Source organism: Dendropsophus ebraccatus, chromosome 6 (assembly GCF_027789765.1).
Source record: "Dendropsophus ebraccatus isolate aDenEbr1 chromosome 6, aDenEbr1.pat, whole genome shotgun sequence".
In the NCBI taxonomy this organism is placed as follows: Eukaryota; Metazoa; Chordata; class Amphibia; order Anura; family Hylidae; genus Dendropsophus; species Dendropsophus ebraccatus.
In genome coordinates, this window is record NC_091459.1 from 22,039,162 (window position 1) to 22,062,547 (window position 23,386).

The 23,386-nt window shown below is 43.6% G+C and overlaps 1 protein-coding gene across 5 annotated transcripts in view; it reads left to right on the forward strand.

Moving 5' to 3' along the window:
- The first annotated feature begins 463 nt into the window (after positions 1 to 463).
- Positions 464 to 23,386, forward strand: part of MYO6 (myosin VI) — a 208,312-nt gene continuing 185,389 nt past the window's right edge. For all 5 annotated transcript variants that reach the window (XM_069974661.1, XM_069974662.1, XM_069974663.1 and 2 more), the window contains exon 1: positions 464 to 613. The gene's annotated coding sequence lies outside the window, so the exon portion shown is untranslated. The remainder of the gene's footprint in view (positions 614 to 23,386) is intronic.

Genomic DNA, 23,386 nt, shown 5'->3' on the forward strand with positions numbered 1-23,386 from the left:
AATTCCAGCGACAATGGGGGAACCCTGCCCTGTGAGGCACAGCTATTACACGTGCTCAATGTGTCGTCCTTGGTGCTGAACACAGAGCTGAAGCTGAACCTAAAGCAACTTTCCAACCACAAGAGAGAGAGAAGACAAATCTGACTGCGGCCATCGATTTCTGAGGCAATTCTGGTCTCCGTTGCTATGCTACCAGACCGATGTCCAATATGGCGGCATTCAAGATGGCCGAATAGATAGCCCCACCCCCACCCCAATACTTGCTGGGGCATTCAGATATGTCACTTTTCCTCTTTGTTTCAGAAATAAATGGGGTGTCGTGAAACTAGGGAGCCCTGAATAACGCCCAGTCTGGGTGCTGCAGTTGTATTTATTCTCTATACATATTACAGGGCCCGGACAGGAGGTGAGTGAGGCGGGGAGTGTCCGGTCCCGGCAGGTGAGGCGACAGCTGTCAGCAGCCCCGCCCCCCGGCCGGCCATGAGGGAGGCGGGCCGGTGACGTCACCGTTCTCCGGTGCTGGGCGCTGAGGCTGTGCAGTGCTCCGGGGGTCAGAGTGTAAGCGGGGCGGCTGTGTGTCACCTGGGGTCCGTGTAGCAGAGCCGAGTGCCGGGTGAGTAGTAGTGTGGACTTGTAGCTGTGCGTTCCCGTCCATGGCCGGGCGCCTCCTCCTCCCCACTGCCAGCTCTTCCTCCTCCCTCTGTGATCCCGGCTGGACCTCTCTCTCTTCCTGGATCCCTCTTCCTTCCCTATAGAGTCTGTGCCGGGCTCCTGGCGCCATCTCTGTGTGACCTCAGGGCTGGCAGTGACCTCTGACCACAGGGAGAAGAGCCATGGAGCCTTCTCCTCTGCTGCCATCTCTGTTAGTGGGGGAAACTTAGGAAGTTGTCACCTGTGGAGTTGTGCAGACTGTGTACTGGGATGTAGCAGAGCTTGGTGTGTAATGGAAGAGAGATAGGGAACCTTGGCTCTCCAGCTGGTGCAAAACTACAACTCCCATCATGCCTGGACAGCCGAAGGCTGTCCAGGCATGCTGGGAGTTGTAGTTTTGCAACAGCTGGAGAGCCAAGGTTCCCTACCCCTGCTTTGGAAGTTTAGTGTTGTCTTAAAGGGGCTGCACATCTGCCTTCTCCTCCGTATGTTTGTTATATTACCCTTTTACTAGTACATTACCCCCATGATGGGAGTTGTAGTTTTGCACCAGCTGGAGAGCCAAGGTTCCCTACCTCTCTTCCATTACACACCAAGCTCTGCTACATCCCAGTACACAGTCTGCACAACTCTACAGGTGACAACTTCCTAAGGGGCCCTATTCCACCGGACGATTATCGTTCAGCTGATCGTTAAATCGTTCGAATCTAAACGATAATTGTTCGGTTGAAATGCAGTTAACGATTAACGACCGAACGAGAAATCGTTGATCGCTTTATAAGACCTGGACCTGTTTTGTATCGTTGCTCGTTCGCAAATCGTTCGCATTGAATAAGACGTCGTTCGGCCGTTCGCAATAGAGACGAACACAATAGCGATGAGTGAACGTTTTCAGGTCTTTCGCAATAGCGGTCGATTGAGATCGTTAACGATTATGCAAACGATAATCGTCCGGTGGAATAGGGCCCTAAGTTTCCCCGACTAACAGAGATGGCAGCAGCCTCCCCTCCCTCTGACCATGGAGCCTTCTCCTCTGCTGCCATCTCTGTTAGTGGGGGTAACTTAGGAAGTTGTCACCTGTGGAGTTGTGCAGACTGTGTACTGGGATGTAGCAGAGCTTGGTGTGTAATGGAAGAGAGGTAGGGAACCTTGGCTCTCCAGCTGTTGCAAAACTACAACTCCCATCATGCCTGGACAGCCTTCGGCTGTCCAGGCATGCTGGGAGTTGTAGTTTTGCAACTGCTGGAGAGCCAAGGTTCCCTACCCCTGCTTTGGAAGTTTATTGTTGTCTTAAAGGGGCTGCACATCTGCCTTCTCCTCCGTATGTTTGTTATATTACCCTTATATAGCACATAAGTTCTGTAAAGCATTTACCTCCGGGCGTTGTGAGGCGTACCGGCTAACAAACTCAGCACGACTACATCATCTGACAGTCATTCCTCTGCTACATCCGTACAGGCACTCCCCCCTGTCTGCGAATGACGTTTGCATTGGGAAAACTTTGGACTGGGGCGGGAAAGATCAGAAATATGACTTTACTGAAAGAGTAGTAGATGCCTGGAACAAACTTCCAGCAGGTGTGGAGCTATATGTAAATCTATAGTAACTGAATGTAAGGCTGCGTTTACATGGAACAATAATCGTTTCGCGATAACGATGGCATTTGAGTGATAATCGTTCCGGGCTCCTGGCGCCATCTCTGTGTGACCTCAGGGCTGGCAGTGACCTCTGACCACAGGGAGGGGAGGCTGCTGCCATCTCTGTTAGTGGGGGAAACTTAGGAAGTTGTCACCTGTAGAGTTGTGCAGACTGTGTACTGGGATGTAGCAGAGCTTGGTGTGTAATGGAATAGAGGTAGGGAACCTTGGGATTGGGAAAACTTTGGACTGGGGGGGGGGGAAAGATCCGAAAATATGACTTTACTGAAAGAGTAGTAGATTCCTGGAACAAACTTCCAGCAGGTGTGGAGCTATATGTAAATCTATAATAACTGAATGTATTGCTGGGTTTACACGGAATAATTATCGTTCGAATTTGAGCGATAATCGATCCGTGCAAACGATCAAGCGACGTGTGTGAAATCGTTCATTTTAATCTTTCAACATGTTCTCGATTGGTCGTTCGCTAAAAAATTCGCAGATCGCTTTGTGTAAGCAGTCTTTCAAAGATTCAACCTATGTGTGAGATGGGCTTAAGTAATCTTAAAAACGATCACAATAACGATTTTTCTAACTATTTTTCTCATTCTAAACGCTGATTGTTATAAAATCCAGATTGTTGCTTCGAAATCGTTAAACGATGGATTGGGCGAATTATCACTCCGTGTAAACGCAGCATAAACCTGCCTGGGATAAATCTATATCTATCCTAGGGAAATACTAACAGGGCAGATTAGATGGACCCGGTGGTCCTCTGCCGACAATCTTCTATGTTTCTATGGATGGCATAATAAAAATAATTGGGACGTTATAATCTGATGGTTGTAGATGCCGACGTCTGATATCTAAGCGGGCATGTCGTCACCCGAGTTACACAGGCGATCACTCCCTTTCTTGGCCGTCGCTCAGATCAGATGGGTTCTCTGCTCTCCTTATGGCTGATGTTCTTGGGGGGGACATCAATGATTGACTAGAGGTGAAAGCCGGTGAGAGTACAAGGGTGATGGCTGACATTCTTCTACACCTGTATACTAATTAACAGAGCAGAGTCATCAGCCGCTCTCCTCCGCACACCTGCTTTGCATAATTGTAATGCTGACGGTTTCCTAAGAGAAAATAGATTATTTGGGTTGGGTTCACACTACGTTTTTTTTTTTTTTTTTCATCTGTTGTTGCAAAAAATATATGGAAAAACTGATGCATTTGTGTGTGCGTCTGTTTTTCCATTGACTTCCATTATGTAAAAAAAAAAAAAAAAGATTGTTTTTATACGTACACAACAGAATGTGGTTGACTACGTTTACATGCACGTTAAAAAAAAAAAAACCTGATGCGTTTTGATCCTTTTTTTTTTTTAAATAACGCAAGTCAATTGAAAATCGGACGCACACCAATGCATCCGTTTTTCCATCTTTTTTTTTTTTTTTTTCAGTTTTTGCAAAAACTGATTTAAAAAAAAAAGCAGATTGCAAAGACGTAGCGTGTACCCAGCCTTATGGCCCTATGACGCGCGGCGATTATCGTTTAAAGATTCACTATAACGATCGATTGTTAGCGATAACTGGCAATTTTGTAGCAAAGGATTCTGAGGTTATTACGCTCATCCATTACTGTTATGAATGATCGTTTTTACGTCGTTTCACACAACATGTTTTATTAGCAAACAACTTTTTACACAAACTGATATGCGAACGATCGGCAAACTACCAATGATAATTTTTCAGCATGTTGAAAGACAACATGCTGTTTGTTTTTTTCGTTCTTTGATTGTTGGGTTGATTACACGGACAGATAATCGCTCATTTTTGATCGTTCTAGCGAATTTTTAAACGATAAGCGCTCCATGTTATAGGGCCTTCAATATGTTACCAGGGAGCTGCTAAAGGTTCTTTACATTGTGACAACTTGTTACTTATGTGTGGCCAGGTCTGCCTATGTCAGGGATGGGGAAGCTTCGGCTGTCCAGCTGTTGCAAAACTACAACTCCCATCATGCCTGGACAGCCAAAGCTAATAGGGCCCTTACTTTCTTTCGTGGACATTATACGATTATTACAATGTTACTAATAGTCATTGCTCACTAGGTGTTGGCATGAATGGGACATGCCTATATATATATATATATTTATATATATATATATATATATATATATATATATATATATATATCTGTGGGCATAGCCCTGCCCTGGCTGACAGTGTTTGTTTCTACTCCTTTGTCATTCTCACCTGCTCCTAGTGTGCTTAGTATTCCGCTCCTAGTGTGCTAAGTATTCCGCTCCTAGTGTGCTAAGTATTCCGCTCCTAGTGTGCTTAGTATTCCGCTCCTAGTGTGATAAGTATTCCGCTCCTAGTGTGATAAGTATTCCGCCTCATGCTTGTTATATGCTGATCTTGCAGTTTTTATTCTATCGATTATACTAGGTCAGGGATGGGGAAACTTCGGCCCTCCAGCTGTTGCGAAATATGGTGGGAATTGTAGTTTTGCACGAGCTGGTGGGATGAAGGTTCCCAGTCACTGGGCCATATACAGATGACTACTCGGCCCCACAGTCTGTTTGGTAAGCAGGTGTCATTGTATCTGCCAAGGAGAACAGAACAAATACACGTTGAATTGTTTTGTACTCCGTGTGCCGACAAATTATAACCAAGCCCAGGTTGTAGCAGCGACTCCTTCTGCGTTTTTAGCTGCGAGGTTATGCAAAGATCACAATTAATGTAAAAATAGAAGGCAGCATAGTCTATCCAGTTTGTGCACACCTAGTGACCTCGCCCTGGTGAGATAAACTCGTCATCACATATCATCATCGTCTTACAGGTGTGACCGCGCTCAGAAAATGGAGCTTTCAAACTGAATTTCTTTTTGCCTTAGGTACTTTGGAGAAACGTCATAGAAAAGCTGAATGCTATAGCTCCTCCTCAATGGGGAGAACAGCTGGCATGCCTCTTATTTGAAAGAAGCTTTGGGTTGGAGTCTAGTTGACCCCCTAAGACTTATAATGGAGCTAGTCTTCTGCAACTGGACAAAGATGGCAGTAGGCTGGGGGAGTGAAGCGCACAAATGTGTTCTTCTCCCAACTTATTCTAATGATCAGTGGAGGCCTGAACGCCTAGACCCTGACTGATCAAAACTTTTTACATGTCAACTATTGACAGGTACACTTTTATGGTGTGGTCACACTTACAGGATCTGCAGCTGATTTTCTGCAGCAGATTTCATTTAAATAACTGAACACAGCATCAAATCTGCTGCAGATCCTGTAGGTGCGAACGCACCCTTAAGGGGAACTATCAGCAGGTTAGACGAATCTAACCCTATTTGGGTGTGTTTCCGCGGATTCTGCCGCTCGCATCTCCGCCCGTTCCATAGACTTCATTCTATGGTCAGGCAGATTCCACCATCTGCCCAGAGAATGCGCATGTCATTTCTTTGGGCGGACTGCGAAATCCGCCTGACTATAGAATGAAGTCTATAGGACGGGCGGCGATGCAAGCGGCAGAATCCGCGGAGTGTTCTCCATGCAGTTTCCGTAGTCTGAACGTGCCTTTGCACAGGAGACGCAGAGGAGGAAGGTATGTCTCTTCCCTTCCTCCCCTGCGCTGTTGCAGTGCAGTTAGTCTTTTGCTCCACGGTCCGGTCCTGAAATCGTTCACCATATTATAGAGAACAATAGTCGTTAGTTACCATAGTTACTACGATTGTTTACTCCATCTGATCCCAGCAAGACACGGAACGATGTGCAATCACACTGAACGATTATAGTGACCGAATTCAGAATTACAGCAATGATTTTAGGGTCCGATCTTAATGAACGATCAACGACACACAAACCATTTTTGGATCGTTTCCTGCAAGCACACAGGACTATTGTTTTAAATTTGAACAATATAACAATTTTCCACATGATACCTGTCTCATGTTATACGTCCCATAGCCTATGTTTGTATATATAAGTATAAGGAGAAGCACTGCTGCGTCTTGGATTGTGTTGCATTCGTAATACCACAGTGAATGGGACCTAATGGAGCAAATGCAAGATGCCAGTGTGAACAAAGCCTAATCTGTTTGTTTAGTTAGAAGCTTTGACAGTAGGTTTGGTATAAGTAGATAAGCATTGGCTGACGGAAACAATATCCAGCCCACTCAATCTACCAGATTAAGGAAAATTAGCGTAGAGATTGAAAGGATATTGCCTTTCTTATCATCCCGCTACTTCATCCTGGTGCTAGCAGGTGCTTTCCTTGCTTTATGGGTGATACATTATATCTTTTGTACTTTTATCTCACTCATTATATTTGAAGGGGTAGTGCGGCGCTAAAAAATTATTCACAGAATAACACACATTACAAAGTTATACAACTTTGGGCTATGTTCACACTACGTATATGTCCGGCCGCATATTTTTACGGCCGGACATATACGTGTAAAACTCCGGCCGGGATTTACGCAAGTTGCGGCCGGCTACGTACGGTCCGCAAACTTACGTCCGTAAGCTACGTACGCTTCCCGATCGGCGTACGTAGCGATCTGGCAGCAGTATTTTACTGGGAAATCTTCGGCTAGCCCCGGACACCCCACAGAACCTTTTGGATCTGCAAATCATAGTCAAAAAAAGAAGAAATCACCACTCCGTACGGGACCGCATGTTACGCTACGGGCGTAAGTTACAGCATTTCCGTCCCGAAACAATGGTCTGGTTAATTTTTTACGGCGCCGCATACGATCCGGGCGTAAGTTCGTACGTAGTGTGAACTGTACAGCCGTAGATCGTATACTTTCCATTGTACGTAAACTACGTAAATCTCTGGCCGCTTATTCAGGGAGCGCGCTACGGCCGAAAACTTACGTAGTGTGAAACCTAGCCTTGTAATGTATGTTATGTCTGTGAATCCCCCCGTTCCCCGTGTCCCACCACCCCCCCGTGTACCCGGAAGTGTGTGGTGCATTATACATTACCTGATCCGTGTCGAGGGCCGTCCGTCATTTTGTGCCAAATGTCATCTTCGGACGAACGGCCGAATCCCTGCCGCCGTCCCCCCTCCGCCGCGTCACAACTGTGCTCAGCCGGGATTGGCTGAGCACAGTTTTGCTCAGGCAATCGCTGATGACGCGGCGGAGGGGGGACGGCGGCAGGGATTCGGCCATTCGTCCGAAGATGACGTTTGGCACAAAATGGCGGACGGCCGTCGACACGGATCAGGTAATGTATAATGCACCAACACTTCCGGGTACACGGGTGGGGGTGGTGGGGAACGGGGTGTTTCACAGACATAACAACATACATTACAAAGTTGTATAACTTTGTAATGTGTGTAATTCTGTGAATAATTTTTTAGCGCCGCACTACCCCTTTAAAGGTTAAACCCCGGGTACAGTATTGTGTGTCAGTGTTACACAAGCAATGGTCTCACTATATGGCCAAAAGTATTAGAACAGCTAACACATTACATTAACGCATATATACTTACCATCCCACTGGTGACGATCGCTGTTCGAATTTCCCACCGGCCGTGCCCCCGCCATCTTTGGCCGCTGTCCTCACTTCTGGGTCCGGGTGCAGTGAATGGTAGAAAAAAGAAGAACGGGGCCAGACCGCTTAATAACACACATTACAAAGTTATATAACTTTGTAATGTGTGTTAGTTAAGCAGATAAATAAAAAAAGCTGCACTACCCCTTTAATGCAAATGGAATTAGAATGGAATGTTCTAAAATCACCTATTGGAGCCTATAGGATACCCCATTCTAGACCCATAGACACTAAAGGGGTTGTCCAGCGAAAATCTTTTTCTTTTAACTCAACTAGTTTCAGAAAGTTATATAAATTTGTAATTTACTTCTATTTAAAAATCTCAAGCCTTCTTACACATATCAGCTGCTGTATGTCCCGCAGGAAGTGGTGTATTCCCTACAGTCTGACACAGTGCTCTCTGCTGTCACCTCTGTCCGAGCCAGGAACTGCCCAGAGCAGCAGCAAATCCCTATAGGAAACCTCATCTGCTCTGGACAATTCCTGACATGGACACCACTTCCTGCAGGAAATACAGCAGCTGATAAGTATAGGAAAATGTGAAATTTTTAAATAGAAGTAAATTACAAATATATATAATATATATTTCTGAAATCAGTTAATTTGAAAGAAAGAGATATTCGCCGGAGTACCCCTTTAGGGTGCGTTCACACCTACAGGATTCGCAGCAGATCCGCAGCAGATTTCATTTAAATAACTGAACACAGCATCAAATCTGCACCATCAAATCTGCTGCGGATCCTGTAGGTGTGAACGTACCCTGAAAGTACCATGCTAGTATTCAGTGAACTCTTTACGGTTTAATGTTTTTAAAAGAATGGCTCATTCCAAAGGCAGACCGCATTGTTACGGGCAGGATTTTATACATGGGCCATAATGGGACTAAATGAAATGCCTGAACTTGGTGACTAAGTGGTGCCTCAATACTTTTGTCTATATAGATCAGGGATGAGGAACCTTCGGCCCTCCAGCTTTTGCAGAACTGCAATTCCCGTCATGCCTGGACAGCCAAAGCTAAAGCCCCTATTCCACGGGGCGACTATGAGCTCTCAGCGCTCGTTTGCTCCCCGCTCGCTGCCGCTGCTATTACATGCTGCAGCAGTGAGCGGGTAAGTCCGCGGAGCGACGGCAGCAGATCGTTGCTGTATGAGTCATTTGTCTTTCAACAATGTTGGAAAAACAAACGACTGCAACGATCAGCCGACATCGTTCATGTCGGCTGATCGTTGCCTTCTATTACACGGTACGATTATCGGCTGTAACAGACGATATCGGCCGAATACGGACGATAATCATTCTGTGTAATAGAGCCATAAAGCTTTGGCTGCCCAGGCATGATGGGAATTGTAGTTTAGCAACAGCTGGGGGGCCGAAGGTTCACCATCCCTGATAAAGGCCATGTTCACTAAACGTATATTTTCGTAAAAGTACGCCTGTTGTTGCTGATTGCAACAATGGTTGTCATTAATACGAAAATATACGTTACCTTGCAGTCTATGGAATCCCGGCCGGAGCATATACACATAGTATACGCTCCAGCCGGGATCTCTAGCGATGCCGTAGAAAACTTGACATGTCAATTTTCTGCGGCCGCTATTTATTAAATATCGGCCGCAGAAAACCCCGTCAGTGCACACTGTGGAGCGAGCGACTCCGGGCGCACGCTCCATGGTGGGCAGTGGGAAGTTCTGATGCGGGCGCGCACGGATGCGCCCACATCATTACTCAGCGGCGCTAAAGATCATCGGTACCGCAGTACAAGCCAGGATGATCTTTTCTGAGACCCATCTCATACCACGTCTGAACATAGCCATAGAGTGTATGTAGAAAGGCATCACATGGCATGAACCAGGTAGTCGGTGTAGGCAGTTAGCCATTTGTGTTGATGTTTTTAGAGGGTCGTATTATATCAGAGTGGCTTCTGGGGTGGTCTGATACTGGAGGCTGCAGTAATGCTCTGCAAGTTACATTACATGGTTTATAATCCAGATGTCTGTTGAGTTCTAAGTAGAAATGACTGGCGTGTCTCCATTGCTTCCTGTTCCCTGCTCATCCCCAGGATCCCTGCAATGCTCGCTTCCTTGTTTCCTGCAGGGAAAACATGGAGAGTATTTTCCTGTGTAGAATAAAACAAGTAATGTAGAGTCCATAAATTCTATAATGTAAACTACCTGGACTGCATGAGTCTATACTGCTACATAGTGACAGCAGGCAGCGGTGTGTGCCGTTGTATACAATGCTATGGTCTGCATTGTGTTTCATTATATAACAAAGCATATAATGAATAGGATTTTTTATTATGGTAATGATGGTGAGCCTGGAAAATTACTGAAACAAACTTAGTAGATATAGTAGTAGATGTAGTTCCCCCATTAAAGGGGTTGTCCAGCAAAAATCTTTTTCTTTCAAATCAACTGGCATCAGAAAGTTATATAGATTTGTAATTGACTTCTATTTAAAAATCTGAAGTCTTCCCATACTTATCAGCTGCTGTATGTCCTGCATGAAGTGGTGTATTCTTTTCAGTCTGACACAGTGCTCTCTGCTGCCACCTCTGTCCGAGACAGGAACTGTCCAGAGCAGGAGAGGTTTTCTATGAGGATTTGCTGGTACTCGGGACAGTTCCTGTCTCGGACAGAGGTGGCAGAAGAGAGCACTGTCAGACTGCAGGAAGTGGCGTTTTTCTTCTCAGGACATACAGCAGCTGATAAGTACTGGAAGACTTGAGATTTGTAAATAGAAGTAAATTACAAATCTATATAACCTTCTAAAACCAGTTGATTTGAAATAAAAAAAAAATCTCAATGAAGTATCCCTTTAGGAACAGGGCTGCAGTTTGGTATATCCTATAGACCAGAGGTAAGGGTCCTTGGCTCTCTGGCTGTTGCAAAACTACAACTCCCATCATGCCTGGACAGCCAAAGCTTTAGCTTTGGCTGTCCAGGCATGATGGGAGTTGTAGTTTTGCAACAGCTGGATAGCCAAGGATTCCTCCCCCTGCTATAGACACTGCTGGACTACAGCTATATACCATAGAGAATGAGTGTAGCAGCCTCTGTACAGCCCCGCCGCCCAGGCTCTATGTGCTTTCCGCACAGCTGGATGCCACATGTTGTGGAGTTGGCGTTCCCTAAGTGTTTGCCAAGGTGTCAGTAATGTCTTGTATCTCACCTCCTCTCCGTTTTATTTGATATTCACTAATGCTTTCTCTATAAACCATCCGTTATATAGACTTTTGGCTCCGTCCCTTAAAAACCACAAGATTGGCTGAGATACAAGACAGAAAAGAATGAATGTTCTTCCCAGCCGCCGTTCATTTATCCCCTCCCCGTGCCTCGTATGTCACTGCTACCGTAGACGCTCCATCTGTTTTTCTGTTGTACGATATGACTCGCTCCATTTATATACATAAGGCTCCGTTTCCATCTTTGTACCTATTATAAATGTCCCTTCCTTCTTATAGTCACTGAATATTAAAGGGAATGTGTCCATCTATTTTTTTTTTTTACTGATCAGTCAGATACTGAAACATAGTGTCTTATTTTAATCTGTTCTATTTTTTTTACTTTTTTTTTTTTTTTTTTCACTTTTTGTACATTGTTATGGAGGCGGCCATATTGCCTGGGCTGCTGTTAACGACATTAAAGGGGTTGTCCGGTGTTTTTCTTTCAAATCAACTGTTGTCAGAAAGTTATATAGATTTGTAATTTTACTTCTATTTAAAAATCTTGTCTTCCCATACTTATCAGCTGGAAATGTTGTTTTATTTTCAGTCTGACACACTGCTCTCTGCTGCCACCTCTGGCCAAGACAAGAACTCTGTCTCGGTTTTCTATGAATCCTCTCTGAAAACCTCTCCTGCTCTGGACAGTTCCTGTCTCTGCCAGAGATGTCAGCAGAGAGCACTGTGTCAGACTGAAAATAAAACCTCATCTGCTCTGGACAATTCCTGACATGGATACCACTTCCTGCAGGACATCAGCAGCTGATAAGTATGGGAAGACTTGAGATTTTTAATAGACGTAAATGTCTATAACTTTCTGACACAAGTTGAGTAAAGAAAGATTTTTCACTGGACACCTTTTAAGTGATATGCTTTACAGCAGGACTCATGGACATAGACAGCAATAGACAGACACTGCTCCTTTGAGATGAATGTAAAGCAATATTGGGCCCGCTCTGTGACCTTTGAAAAGGTCATTCCACAGGGAGTTGCTATTGCTGCAATGCTGTACAGATCACTTTACAGTAGCCTCAACAGGAAGTCTCCGCTTAGTTTTAGCGCCAGTGGGGAGAATGAAAACTGCAGGATTTTAGGATTATTGTACAATATGCCTAATATAAAATATTAAGTCATTTTCTGATGACACATTCCCTTTTAATTTCTCCAGATTTTTGGTAGCAAACATTAGAATGGAGAAAACTGTGTGAATATAACCCAAGTCCTCAAAGATGGCCTATTACTACAGCAGTGACTAAATAATACCGTCATACTGTTACATTACTTACATTACATTACTAATACCACCGTACACAGGACAAATAACTGCGACATCATTGCTACCACATAGAGACTGGATACCATAGTACTGATACCGAATAAAAACCACTGTACGCAGACCACTATCCCCCCATACAGTGCCCATAAAGTGCCCTGCAGGCTGTATAAGTTATTACAGTCGCTCACATCCCATAACTCACTGAAGGGTGTCCTCTTGGTGTCATTCTTTCCTTTCCTTCCTAACTGGCTTAGCCTGCCATGAAGACTTCCTCCAAGTATAACTCGACTAATGTCTTCCGAGTGATCATTGAATTTTTAATAGAAGTAAATTACAAATCTATATAACTTTCTGACACCAGTTGATTTGAAATAAAAACATTTTCGCTGACCAACCCCTTTAAGGCCTGTTACCTTTTGGATGTTACCAGTTTCTACCAGACTTCACTTTGTTCTGGTAAATTCACTGTAATGTCAGATATGTTATGCCAGGGTAATCTAGTAGGGGAGTACAGGGGAGGGCTGCCACTCAAGACTCTTACTGACACATCTTTGTATTTTAGCCACTATTCTTACCTTAGTATGCATTGTCCTCGCCGTTCCGTAACCTAAATAGCCCAAAGGTCAGTGGGTTACGGTTATTTTTTGCCTAATGAATAAATCTTTTACTAATTGTGTCTGGCCGGAGCTATCCCAATTCCTGAAGTGGTCTAACTGGTCCACCCAGTTAGTTATTTGTCCACCCTGTGTTTAAAGTGGATCTAATAGATTATTATTTGGGAAAATCTGCTTAAGGGTATAAACCCACACACCGTATAAGCAGCGTATTTACTGCTGCGATACACAGCAAATACGCAGCAAAAACGCAGCAGATTATATCTAAATAACTGAACACAGCATCAAATCTGTACCAACAAATCTGCTGCGTATTTGCTGCGTATTTGTTGCGTATCTGCTGTGTATACGGTGTGTGGGTTTGTACCCTTAAAGAGCATTTCCCATCAGTGTCCTGCCTATTAAAGGAGAATTCCGGGCAGGTGTGTATAGATGTGTGTGTGTGTGTGTGTGTGTGTGTGTGTATATATATGTACATGTATATATATGTACATGTATATGTATATATATATATATATATATATATATATATATATATATATATATATATATATATATAGTGTGTGTGTGTGTGTATATATATATATATATATATATATATATATATATATATACATATAATTTTGTATATATGTGTGTGTGTGTGTATATATATATATTATATAATTTTTTTTTATTTTTTTTTCAAAACTGTCGAGGGGGTAAAAAAAAAAACAGGCACTTACCTCCCTGGCTCCAGCACTGGTGTCCTCTGTCCTGTGCTCTGGTGTCTAACTGCTTCCTGGTCTAAAGAGGAAACTTGGGATGTGACATTCCAAGCCCGCTCAGCCAGTCAGTGACTGTAGCGGTGTCCTGCCTCTTCCGCTGACTGGCTGAGCGGACACCATACAGTGGGCACCAGTGCTGGAGCTGGAGAGGTAAGTGCATGTGATTGTTTCATCCGCCCCCTCCCCAGCAGTTTTGAAAAATCTATGGATAAAGGTCACGGAGCATGCCCAGACACCTTTCTCATTCATCTAAAAGAAAAAGAGAGACAGGGACACCTTCTAGTGTAGTAAATGTGCGAGAAAAATTTATAACCAGAAAATAGAAACATTAAGAAAAAAAGGGGTGTACCTGGCTCCAATCAGTAAAATAAAAAATCTAGGTGATACCGGTGTCTGCCATTTTTTTTTTTTTTTTTTTTTTTTTCAAAAAAGCCGAGGAAGAGGTGGCTGGACCTAACAACATGCACCTATCTGGCTCCAGCGCTGTCCTCTAATTCAGTTCCCGCTCCCCTGGCTGCCTCTAGGTCTTAGGGCCCTATTCCACCGGACGATTATCGTTCGCATAATCGTTAACGATTAACGATCTCAAACGACCGCTATTGCGAAAGACCTAAAAACTTTCATTATCGTTACTTATGATCGTATTTGCGATATTTTTTCTTCGCTATTGCGTTCGTATCTACTGCGAATGACCGAACGACGTCGTATTCAATGTGAACGATTTGCGAACGAGCAACGATAAAAATAGGTCCAGGTCTTATAAAGCGATCTACGATTTCTCGTTCGGTCGTTAATCGTTAACTGCATTTCAACCGAACGATTATTGTTTAGATTCGAACGATTTAACGATAATCTGAACGATAATCGTCTGGTGGAATAGGGCCCTTACTCCTTCACATTGGTGGTGGGTATAAACACCAGCACAACAGGCAGTCACTCCATAAAAAGATTATTTCCTTTGCAGCCCACACAAAAGATTGTTGTTTTTTTTTCCTACCCAACAGTACATTTCAATCCCAAGGCATAGTAGCACAGTGGTGCATGCCGGCAAACATGTTATTATCACCTATATATTTACCACCAATGTACAGGGAATAGGACTAACAAGACACATAAGAGTCTGTTCCTTTTTAAAGGAGCACTAGTGCTAAAAAGTATCCGTTTAAGGCTCCGTTCACGCGGAGTTAAACATGGCGGAATTCTACATTATGGTAGTCTATGGGAGGCTCACGCGCCTCCTCTCTCCGTGCTAAAGAAGGAACATGTCAATTCTTCAGCACGGAGAGAGGAGGCGCATGAGCCTCCCATAGACTACCAGTTTGTCATGGGGGCTGGCGGGATTCTCCGCCGCAGAATTTTACTCCGCCTGAACAAAGCCTTATGCTGCCTTTACACGGAACGATTATCCGAATTCGAACGATAATCGTACGTGTAAACACAGCGAACGATCAAGCGACGAGCGAGAAATCGTTCATTTTGATCTTACAACATGTTCTAAAATTGTCGTTCGCAAAAAATTCGCAGACCGTTCCGTGTAAACAGTCGTTCGCCGATTTTACCTATGTGCGAGATAGGCTTAAGCGATCGCAAAACGATTTTTCCGTACGATATATTGTTCCGTCTAAACGCTGATTGTTCCAAAAAAAAACCATAGTTCTTTCGATATCGTTAATCGTACAGTCGGGCAAATTATCGCTCCGTGTAAACACAGCATAAGAGGTGGTAATATACCTAAAATATCAGGAAATTAAAAATTCTTCACAGTAAAACTGGTCTAGATTAGGGCTGGTAATCTGAAATCTAGACTATGGGGGAGATTTATCAAACATGGTGTAAAGTGAAACTGGCTCAGTTGCCCCTAGCGACCAATCAGATTCCACCTTTCATTTTCCAAAGAGTCTGTGAGGAATGAAAGGTGGAATCTGATTGGTTGCTAGGGGCAACTGAGCCAGTTTCACTTTACACCATGTTTGATAAATCTCCCCTTAGTGTCACCCTCACTTTCACTTGTCTGTAAACAGAGAATTGAAATACAGCTAGACCCGTGGGCCTGCACCTATAGGGGAGGACTGACACTCACATCTAGCCATGCCTTATAGTGTGGCTGATCGATCGTACATGGTTCCCAGTGAGATGTTAGGAAAGGTTCACTATTGCTTTATCTATTACAAGATTGTATGAAACTATCCTTAAAGGGGTACTCCGGCGGGAAAAATATATTTTTTCAAATTAACTGTTGTCAGAAAGTTATACAAGTTTTTAAATTACTTCAGTTGAAAAAAAATCTTAAATCTTCTAGTACTTATCAGCTGCTGTATGTCCTGCAGGAAGTGGTGTATTATCTTCAGTCTGACACAGTGCTCTCTGCTGACACCTCTGTCCATATCAGGAACTGTCCAGAACAGTAGGAGTGGTTTTCTATGGGAATTTGCTACTGCATTTACACGGACAGATCGCTCTCTGGTACAAGCACTTTACACAGCTCATTTACTGTCAGTTAAGGGACGCACTAATGATTTTATATCTTTGTTGGACACACATCTACATGGGGAGATGGGTAGTGATGTTTTTTTTTATTTTTCATGTGCAATCTACCATTTTACGTGGAGTATGTGTGTAATGTTACGAATTGAGGAATAGAACAAATTTTTTTGCACGTACTTGTTCACTTTTTTTTTTCTTTCTAATCAACTGGTGCCAGAGATTTGTAATTTACTTGTATTATAAATCTCAATCTCTTTCAGTACTTATCTGCTGCTGTACGTCCTGCAGGAAGTGTTGTATTCTCTCCAGTCTGACCCAGTGCTCTCTGCTGCCACCTCTGTCCATGTCAGGAACTGTCCAGAGCAGCAGCAAATCCCCATAGAAAACTTCTGCTGCTCTCCAAACTTGAAAGAATACGACTTACTATAGGACATACAGCAGCTGATAAGTACAGTAGGACTTGAGATTTTTTAATAGAAGTAAATTACAAATCTTTGGTACTTTCTGGCACCAGTTGATTTGAAAAAAATAAATAAATATTTATATATAATATATAATTTTTTTATTTTATTTATTTATTTTTTGGGGGGTGAACAACCCCTTTAACTTTTACCTCTGTTTTTTTATTCTCTTTATAAGAAGCTTCGACTATTGGGAAAGATTTGGATGTGTTTTTCTGTAGCTGTCCAGTCCTTTTTGCTCTTCTGTAATAAAGCTAGCCGCTTAGAATGATTAGTAGTGTTCTGTGGTTATAGCAGCAGGAACGGGCGGACAGTCTGTAATCCCATAGAAGTTGCTGGCATTCACTACATAGCTTTCTTGTTGTACATACCAAAGTGTCCGGCTCCAGCCGTACTACAGACCCTTCATTGTGCTCTGGGGGTTGGATGCTGTTCAGCCCTGAGGGCAGATTACATTTCTGTCTGATCTTTACAATAATCATTTGAACAATAGAAAATTACTATATAAACTAAAGGAAGCCTTTACTGTAAGGAAGACCTCCGAGAGGTCAAGTGAGAGGGCTCTGACCTCATTCATTGCAGATATTTAGAGGTTATGGATTAGAGAATAAATGTTTAGATGTGATATTGTTGACATTTGGCGCCCTGTCCTTCACTGTAAGTACCATAGACTTGAGCCCCATATATTGCTGCTACGGTTATTGTTTATAATGGTTGTAATATTTCTTTAAAGGGGTAATCTTTTTCTTATAAATCCACTGGTGTCATAAAGTTAAAGAGATTTGTAATTTACTTCTATTTAAAAATCTCAAGTCTTCCCATACTTATCAGCTGCAGTATGTCCTCCAGGAAGTGGTGTATTCTTTTCAGTCTGACACAGTGCTCTCTGCTGCCACCTCTGTCCATGTCAGGAACTGTCCAGATGAGGAGCAAATCCCCATAGAAAACCTCTCCTGTTTTCCAGACTGGGGAAAAAATACCACTTCCTGCAGGACATACAGCAGCTGATAAGTACTGGAAGACATGAGATTTTTTTAATAGACATAAATAACATCTCTAGCATTCTTTGTCACCAGTTGATTTAAAAGAAAAAAGAAAAATGGTGAACAACCATTTTAACCATTGCTTCTAGGGAAGAATAGTTCCCCTTTAAAACTGCACGTAATGTGAACTGACACCAACACCAATGTGACTGTCGTCTGGCTGGATGCCAGCAGTCTGATTAGATCACCCGGTGATCTCATTACGCGCTGCAGGGATAAGACTCCGCTCCCTCTCTCTGTAAAGCATTGTAGGTATAGAAATGTAGGCCGCATTAGAAAATATTTTCATTGGACAAAAACAACAAAAACCAAGATATCCTGAAATCCTTTTACTGCCGCATCAACTAAAACAGATAAGCAAAAGGCATCACACTCACCCCTCTGCCTACTCTGCCTACTCTACTCTGCCTACTCTACCCTCTGCAAAAAAAAAAAAAGCCCTCCCCCTGTCTTCATGGTTCTCTTATGGAGAGGGGAGGGGTGGAGGGAGATGAGGCACCAAAACAGGACAACAAAGAGTTAATTTACAGCTACATCACCGGCTATCTCCTCTGAAGTCAGCACTGACCTCTCTGACCTCTGAATACCGTCTTTCACTTAGGTCCAGCTGTGCAATCATTTGTTCTCTGCTCTCTGCTGGTGACTAATCTCCCTCCTCCCCTCTCCATAGGTTACACAGGGCTCGACTGATGTAAAAGAGTCGAGATTTCCTGATAATGAGCAGTGAATGAGAGAGAGGAGGAGGGGGGGGGGGGGTCTGGGGAAAGTCTTTTTGAATGCAGATAATGCCATATTTGCCTAATAAACCCAATTACAAAGTTTCTTAAAATCGCCTGGACTATTGATTTCTGCAAAGCAAAAAAAAAAAAAAAAAAAAAAAAGCCAGTGACACTTTAAATCTCAGTGTTGGATACTTCTCTTCCCGCTGTTGGGATAGGAACCCATTGCTTTCTGTACTGTGTGAGGAGCTTTTAAGTGTATTTCTCATCTAAATAAAGCTCTCGGCATGTGCAGTAATTGCAGTGTAAATGTACGTTACAGTAAAGCTCTGCGGCGCTGGCCAAAGCCGAGTATTTCACACCGTAATTATATGGCATCTAGAAGAGGCTCATTGTTGTGTAGGAAATGTATGGCTTGTTAAGCGGAGTACTTCTGGATAGGCTGTAATTGTGTTCAATTTTCACCGCGAGTAATCTAGGCTATTCACTGCTTCAGCTCTGGCATGTAAGAAATACTGGGAGGGGAGGGAGGGAGTACATTGTTTTTTATGTAAAGTACTTTCATTGACTAAAAGCAGTAATATTAGAGGGTATTTTCTGGCTATAAATAGACCTGTAAAAATAGTGTTTTCTTGGATTTTAATCTTTTTATTATGCACATAACTCCTCAAATTGTTAATTTATTATGGTGGGGTACTCATACATCAGACTTAAAGTGACTCTGTACCCACAAACCTCCCACCCCCAAACTGCTTGTACCTTTGGATAGCTGCTTTTAATCCAAGATCTGTCCTGGGATCCATTCGGCAGGTGATGCAGTTATTGTCCTAAAAAGCAACTTTTAAACTTGCAGCCCTGTGTCAGATTGGCGTGGCCTAGAGTGTGTGCCCCCTAGGCCTGCACCACCTCTCCATCCCTCCTTCCCGCCCTCTTCTTCTTAGGAAAGCCCCTGGGCAGGATTTCTCCTATTCATCACTTGTCTGAACACTGCCTTATCAATCCAACACATGTGCAGTGTTCAGACAAGCGATGAATAGGAGAAATCCTGCCCAGGGGCTTTCCTAATAATGACTAGATGAGAAAGTGGACAGAAAGGAGGGACAAAGTGGCGGTGCAGGCCTAGGGCACAGGTACTCTAGGCCACGCCAATTTGACACAGGGCTGTAAGTTTAAAAGTCAGTCTTTAGGACAATAACTGCATCACCTGCATGGAACGGACCCCAGGAGAGACTTTGGATTAAAAGCTGCTATCTGACGGTACAAGAAGTTTGAGGGGGCAGATTGTGGGTTCGGAGTCACTTAAAATAAAGCCCCTTTTTCCCCCCTTCAAGCCTCTTAGTAAAGCTGGACAGACCTGGGCCAGTCACAGGGATTGCTCAAAAATTCATACCTGCTCCAGAGCAGGTGTAGGTTTTTACATTGTAAATTGGGCACGGGGCAAGGCCACACCTAGGGCTGGGCGGTATACCGTGAAAATACCGATACCGTCACTGGCGTCGGTTAACCAACCTCAACTTTGCCAGGACGGTATCTGCGGTAATTTTCACTTTCATCTCCCTGTCTGAGCCCTGATCCCTGCACAGGTTGGAGGATGTCTGTGTGCTGTGTATGCAGGGACGCACAGACAACACATAGGAGACTGCCACTGTGTGTCAGAGCGCCCCGCATCACAACGGAGCCGACACAAATGTAAAAAGGTGTAGATTTATTTACAAAGCAATTGGCATCTCTTCTAGGGATAGAAGAGATAGATAGATCTATCTCTCTTCTATCTATCTTCTATCTATCTCCTATCTATCTATCTATCTATCTATCTATCTATCTATCTATCTCCTATCTATCTATCTCCTATCTATCTATCTATCTCCTATCTATCTATCTCCTATCTATCTATCTCCTATCTATCTTTCTATCTCCTATCTTTCTATCTATCTCCTATCTATCATCTCCTATCTATCTCCTATCTATCATCTCCTATCTATCTCCTATCTATCTATTATCTATTGATCAATCAAGGAGATAGATAGATAGATAGATAGATAGATATAGAGAGAGAGAGATAGATAGAGAGATAGATAGGCAGGAGATAGATAGATAATAGATACATAGGAGATAGATAGATAATAGATACATAGGAGATAGATAGATAATAGATACATAGGAGATAGATTGGTATGGCCAAGTGGGTGTGGCTTGTAAAAGGGGGTGTGGCTTACAAAGGGGGCGTGTCATAGTTATCGTCCAATTATCGTTACCGCAGCTACATATGCGATAAACCGCGATATTGATTTAGGCCAATATCGCCCAGCCCTAGCCACACCTCTTGCCCGCCTTTTTGCGGAACTGTGATCTGTGCAAAAAAAAAAACAACAAAAAAAAAACCAGGTCCTGGTATGGACCCACAATTGCAGCACGGGTCACTGTCTAGAATGTAGTGGTCTGTGAATTGTAGACCACTACAGTCCATAGTGCTCTCTGCTGATATCTTTGCGACAGGAACTGTCCAGAGCAGGAGAGGTTTTCTGGTTCAATGTTTTTATTATTTTAAGAACCTATTACAAAAGAGAAAATCTATAGCAGGAGAGGTTTTCTATGGGAATTTGCTGCTACTCTGGACAGTTCCTGTCTTGGACAGAGGTGGCAGCAGAGAGCACTGTGTCAGACTGGAAAGAATACACCATTTCCTGTAGGACATACAGCAGCTGATAAGTACTGGAAGATTTGAGATTTTTAAATAGACATAAATTACAAATCTTACAAAAGTTTCTGAAATCAAGTTGAAAGGAAAAGATTTTCGCTGGATTACGCCTTTTAAACTGATCACTTGTCACATACGTGTGGCAGAAATTCTCTTCTCATTTTTATTTTCTTTTGACGTAACATTTTATCTTTCAGTTTTCTGTCAGACATACTTTTCTCCTAAATGTTCCTCCAAAATTTTCCCTGAGGAATGTGCAGAATTTCAGGCAGAGACGACACCCCCACTCAGCTCCCAGTTCTCTGCTACTGGCCGTATTTTCTTTGCAATCTGCATTGACTTTCAATCTCCTCCCACACATGGTTTGTCCTGGTTATTGGCGCACGTCATTTGGTCTCCGTCAGTGATATTACTGCGACGAAGGGGATAATAATGCCGCCACTGTCAGCCTTGCCCCCCCCCCCCTTTTGTCATGAGAGTTGTGTAGCAGTGAGAGACATATCATTGTCCACTAGACGTGTATGTACAATATGTTGTAACCAGGAGTGGTGTTATAAAGGCTATCCTGCATCTGACTATCCTCTTTTTGTTAGAGGTCTCCCCCAAAAATAAACTGAGTGACCCCCTTTAGCTGCAGTCTTTGGTAAAACCTTGAAGCAATTGTTCAGATTCTGTGCATACATTGAAGGCAACACACAGGCAGGCTGTATATAGAGAGGAGAGCACACAGGCTGTATATAGAGAGGAGAGCACACAGGCTGTAGATAGAGAGGAGAGCACACACAGGCTGTAGATGGAGAGGAGGGCACACACAGGCTGTAGATAGGGAGGAGGGCACACACAGGCTGTAGATAGGGAGGAGGGCACACACAGGCTGTAGATAGGGAGGAAGGCACACACAGGCTGTAGATAGGGAGGAAGGCACACACAGGCTGTAGATAGGGAGGAAGGCACACACAGGCTGTAGATAGGGAGGAAGGCACACACAGGCTGTAGATAGGGAGGAAGGCACACACAGGCTGTAGATAGGGAGGAAGGCACACACAGGCTGTAGATAGGGAGGAAGGCACACACAGGCTGTAGTTAGGCAGGAAAGCACACACAAGAGGAAGAGAGAAACGCATGGACATGTACAAGCAGCCATAGCCAATTTGAGGCTCCAGAACACACAGACTTCAGTTCCAGTTTGTGTTACCGTGCTCTTTCACATCAGAATTGACTAATAGAGATGAGCGAACCTGGAGCATGCTCGAGTCCATCTGAACCCGAACTTTCGGCATTTGATTAGTGGTGGCTGCTGAACTTTGATAAAGCCCTAAGGCTATGTGGAAAACATGGATATAGTCATTGGCTGTATCCATGTTTTCCAGACAACCTTAGAGCTTTATCCAAGTTCAGCAGCCCCAGCTAATCAAATGCAGAACGTTCGAGTGCAGATAGACTCGAACATGATCGAGGTTCGCTCATCACTACTAATAATGTCTTTTAAAATCAGATTTCTAATTCTCACAGAGCTTTATTGGAGCATAGCGAACGATCACTACATTAGGAACACCTTCTTAATAACAGGTTGGTCCACTTTTTTGGCCCATCAGAGTATGCATACATTGGCGAAAATCCTCTATACTTAATTCGTCCCACACCTGCTGCACCGTCTCCATTAAATGGTGCACATTGTTAGAGAGTGTTTTAGCATATTTCCAATATGGATGCAGGTGTTCATCAACTGGTCCCCATTGCATTCACCATTCATGGATTGTGGTATGATGACCACCAGTCGTAGGGAATGCCAGGAAAACTCTCCTCAGGCCGTGACCACACCTCCAGCGGCTTGTTGAACTCCCAACGGTGCACCCATGGGATACGACTTCATGCCGTTAATACCAGATGCAAACCCGTCCATTCATATGGTTCGAGAGGAAACGGGACTCATCCCTTCAGATGACCTTCCATGTGTCCATGGTCTATTGGTGTTGTTCCTTGGCCTATGGGAGGCGTTGTTTGCTGCTTGATAGATGTTCTCTTGTCAGGCTTATGCTGCGTTTACACAGAACGATTATCGTGCGAATTTGCACGATAACGATCAAATTCGAACAATAATCGACGAGCGAGAAATCGTTCATTTTGATCTTTCAACAAGTTCTCAAATCGTCGTTGATCGTTCACAAAAAATTCGCAGATCGTTCCGTGTGAACAGTCGTTCGCCGATTTAACCAATGTGTGAGATAGGCTTTAAGCGATCGCAAAACGAATTTCCGTACG